This window comes from Hyla sarda, unplaced genomic scaffold, assembly GCF_029499605.1.
Source record: "Hyla sarda isolate aHylSar1 unplaced genomic scaffold, aHylSar1.hap1 scaffold_1011, whole genome shotgun sequence".
NCBI classification, from domain to species: Eukaryota; Metazoa; Chordata; class Amphibia; order Anura; family Hylidae; genus Hyla; species Hyla sarda.
Genome location: NW_026607630.1, coordinates 48,799 through 53,606, shown reverse-complemented (window position 1 = coordinate 53,606; position 4,808 = coordinate 48,799).

Sequence of the window (4,808 nt, the reverse complement as noted above, 5' to 3'; positions counted from 1 at the left end):
ACTCTAAGTTTTGCCGTGGCTTTCTTTCCCAATGTTCCCTGCATCTGGAGATGATGTCGGACCTGTTTCCCACTGAAAGGTCTAAGGTGGCTTTCGTAGTCAGCCTTCTGTCCGGAAAAGCCCTGTCATGGGCCACACCGCTCTGGGACCGCAATGACCCCGTCACTGCCTCTGTACACTCCTTCTTCTCGGAAATCCGAAGTGTCTTTGAGGAACCTGCCCGAGCCTCTTCTGCTGAGACTGCCCTGTTGAACCTGGTCCAGGGTAATTCTTCCGTTGGCGAGTATGCCGTACAATTCCGTACTCTTGCTTCAGAATTGTCCTGGAATAATGAGGCCCTCTGCGCGACCTTCAAAAAAGGCCTATCCAGCAACATTAAAGATGTTCTGGCCGCACGAGAAATTCCTGCTAATCTACATGAACTTATTCACCTAGCCACTCGCATTGACATGCGTTTTTCCGAAAGGCGTCAGGAACTCCGCCAAGATATGGACTCTGTTCGCACGAGGCGTTTCTTCTCCTCGGCTCCTCTCTCCTCTGGTCCCCTGCAATCTGTTCCTGTGCCTCCCGCCGTGGAGGCTATGCAGGTCGACCGGTCTCGCCTGACACCTCAAGAGAGGACACGACGCCGTATGGAGAACCTCTGCCTGTACTGTGCTAGTACCGAACACTTCCTGAGGGATTGTCCTATCCGTCCTCCCCGCCTGGAAAGACGTACGCTGACTCCGCACAAGGGTGAGACAGTCCTTGATGTCTACTCTGCTTCTCCACGTCTTACTGTGCCTGTGCGGATGTCTGCCTCTGCCTTCTCCTTCTCTACAGTGGCCTTCTTGGACTCTGGATCTGCAGGAAATTTTATTTTGGCCTCTCTCGTCAACAGGTTCAACATCCCCGTGACCAGTCTCGCCAGACCCCTCTACATCAATTGTGTAAATAATGAAAGATTGGACTGTACCATACGTTTCCGCACGGAGCCCCTTCTTATGAGCATCGGATCTCATCATGAGAGGATTGAACTTTTGGTCCTCCCCAATTGCACCTCGGAAATTCTCCTTGGACTTCCCTGGCTTCAACTTCATTCCCCAACCCTGGATTGGTCCACTGGGGAGATCAAGAGTTGGGGGTCCTCTTGTTCCAAGAACTGTCTAAAACCGGTTCCCAGTAACCCTTGCCGTAACTCTGTGGTTCCTCCAGTAACCGGTCTCCCTAAGGCCTATATGGACTTCGCGGATGTTTTCTGCAAAAAACAAGCTGAGACTCTACCTCCTCACAGGCCTTATGATTGCCCTATCGACCTCCTCCCGGGCACTACTCCACCCCGGGGCAGAATTTATCCTCTCTCTGCCCCAGAGACTCTTGCCATGTCCGAATACGTCCAGGAGAATCTAAAAAAGGGCTTTATCCGTAAATCCTCCTCTCCTGCCGGAGCCGGATTTTTCTTTGTGTCCAAAAAAGATGGCTCCCTACGTCCTTGCATTGACTACCGCGGTCTTAATAAAATCACGGTTAAGAACCGCTACCCCTTACCCCTCATCTCTGAACTCTTTGATCGCCTCCAAGGTGCCCACATCTTTACTAAATTGGACTTAAGAGGCGCCTATAACCTCATCCGCATCAGAGAGGGGGACGAGTGGAAAACGGCATTTAACACCAGAGATGGACACTTTGAGTATCTGGTCATGCCCTTTGGCCTGTGCAACGCCCCTGCCGTCTTCCAAGACTTTGTCAATGAAATTTTTCGTGATCTGTTATACTCCTGTGTTGTTGTATATCTGGACGATATCCTAATTTTTTCTGCCAATCTAGAAGAACACCGCCAGCATGTCCGTATGGTTCTTCAGAGACTGCGTGACAATCAACTCTATGCCAAAATTGAGAAATGTCTGTTTGAATGCCAATCTCTTCCTTTTCTAGGATATTTGGTCTCTGGCCAGGGACTACAGATGGATCCAGACAAACTCTCTGCCGTCTTAGATTGGCCACGCCCCTCCGGACTCCGTGCTATCCAACGCTTTTTGGGGTTCGCCAATTATTACAGGCAATTTATTCCACATTTTTCTACCATTGTGGCTCCTATCGTGGCTTTAACCAAAAAAAATGCTGATCCCAAGTCCTGGCCTCCTCAAGCAGAAGACGCCTTTAAACGACTCAAGTCTGCCTTTTCTTCGGCTCCCGTCCTCTCCAGACCTGACCCTTCCAAACCCTTCCTATTGGAGGTTGATGCCTCCTCAGTGGGAGCTGGAGCTGTTCTTCTACAAAAAAATTCTTCCGGGCATGCTGTCACTTGTGGTTTTTTCTCTAGGACCTTCTCTCCAGCGGAGAGGAACTACTCCATCGGGGATCGAGAGCTTCTAGCCATTAAATTAGCACTTGAAGAATGGAGGCATCTGCTGGAGGGATCAAGTTCTCCTGTTATTATCTACACCGACCACAAGAACCTCTCCTACCTCCAGTCTGCCCAACGGCTGAATCCTCGCCAGGCCCGGTGGTCTCTGTTCTTTGCCCGATTTAATTTTGAGATTCACTTTCGTCCTGCCGATAAGAACATTAGGGCCGATGCTCTCTCTCGTTCCTCGGATGCCTCAGAAGTTGAACTCTCTCCGCAACACATCATTCCACCTGACTGCCTGATCTCCACTTCTCCTGCCTCCATCAGGCAGACTCCTCCAGGAAAGACCTTTGTTTCTCCTCGCCAACGCCTCGGAATCCTCAAATGGGGTCACTCCTCCCATCTCGCAGGTCATGCGGGTATCAAGAAATCTGTGCAACTCATCTCCCGCTTCTATTGGTGGCCGACTCTGGAGACGGATGTTGTGGACTTTGTGCGAGCCTGCACTATCTGTGCCCGGGATAAGACTCCTCGCCAGAAGCCCGCTGGTTTTCTTCATCCTCTGCCTGTCCCCGAACAGCCTTGGTCTCTGATTGGTATGGATTTTATTACTGATTTACCCCCTTCCCGTGGCAACACTGTTATTTGGGTGGTCGTTGATCGATTCTCCAAAATGGCACATTTCATCCCTCTTCCTGGTCTTCCTTCTGCGCCTCAGTTGGCTAAACAATTTTTTGTACACATTTTTCGTCTTCACGGGTTGCCTGCGCAGATTGTCTCGGATAGAGGCGTCCAATTCGTGTCTAAATTCTGGAGGGCTCTCTGTAAACAACTCAAGATTAAATTAAATTTTTCTTCTGCATATCATCCCCAGTCCAATGGACAAGTAGAAAGAATTAACCAGATCTTGGATGATTATTTGCGACATTTTGTTTCCTCCCGCCAGGATGACTGGGCAGATCTCCTCCCATGGGCCGAATTCTCGTATAACTTCAGGGTCTCTGAGTCTTCCTCCAAATCCCCATTTTTCGTGGTGTACGGCCGTCACCCTCTTCCCCCCCTCCCTACTCCCTTGCCCTCTGGTCTGCCCGCTGTGGATGACATTTCTCGTGACCTTTCCATCATATGGAGAGAGACCCAAAATTCTCTCTTACAGGCTTCATCACGCATGAAGAAGTTCGCGGATAAGAAAAGAAGAGCTCCTCCCGTTTTTTCCCCTGGAGACAAGGTATGGCTCTCCGCTAAATATGTCCGCTTCCGTGTCCCTAGCTACAAGTTGGGACCACGCTATCTTGGTCCTTTCAAAATTTTGTGTCAAATTAATCCTGTCTCTTATAAACTTCTTCTTCCTCCTTCTCTTCGTATCCCTAATGCCTTTCACGTCTCTCTTCTCAAACCACTCATCCTCAACCGTTTTTCTCCCAAATCTGTTCCTCCCACTCCTGTTTCCGGCTCCTCGGACATCTTCTCGGTCAAAGAAATCTTAGCTGCCAAAAAGGTCAGAGGAAAAAATTTTTTTTTAGTGGACTGGGAGGGTTGTGGTCCTGAAGAGAGATCCTGGGAACCTGAGGACAACATCCTAGACAAAAGTCTGCTCCTCAGGTTCTCAGGCTTTAAGAAGAGGGGGAGACCCAAGGGGGGGGGGTACTGTTACGCCGAGCGCTCCGGGTCCCCGCTCCTCCCCGGAGCGCTCGCTTCACTCTCCCCGCTGCAGCGCTCCGGTCACGTCCTCTGACCCGGGGCGCTGCGATTCCGCTGCCAGCCGGGATGCGATTCGCGATGCGGGTAGCGCCCGCTCGCGATGCGCACCCCGGCTCCCCTACCTGACTCGCTCTCCGTCTGTTCTGTCCCGGCGCGCGCGGCCCCGCTCCCTAGGGCGCGCGCGCGCCGGGTCTCTGCGATTTAAAGGGCCACTGCGCCGCTGATTGGCGCAGTGGTTCCAATTAGTGTGTTCACCTGTGCACTTCCCTATATCACCTCACTTCCCCTGCACTCCCTTGCCGGATCTTGTTGCCATTGTGCCAGTGAAAGCGTTCCTTGTGTGTTCCTAGCCTGTGTTCCAGACCTTCTGCCGTTGCCCCTGACTACGATCCTTGCTGCCTGCCCCGACCTTCTGCTACGTCCGACCTTGCTTCTGCCTACTCCCTTGTACCGCGCCTATCTTCAGCAGCCAGAGAGGTGAGCCGTTGCTAGTGGATACGACCTGGTCACTACCGCCGCAGCAAGACCATCCCGCTTTGCGGCGGGCTCTGGTGAAAACCAGTAGTGGCTTAGAACCGGTCCACTAGCACGGTCCACGCCAATCCCTCTCTGGCACAGAGGATCCACTACCTGCCAGCCGGCATCGTGACATATATAACAAGGAGGTGACCTAATAATATATATATATATAATATATCAGGACAGTACAGAGATCTTTCCATGATCCATTTATACCCAGGACTGTATATATAACAAGGAGGTGACCTAATAATATGTA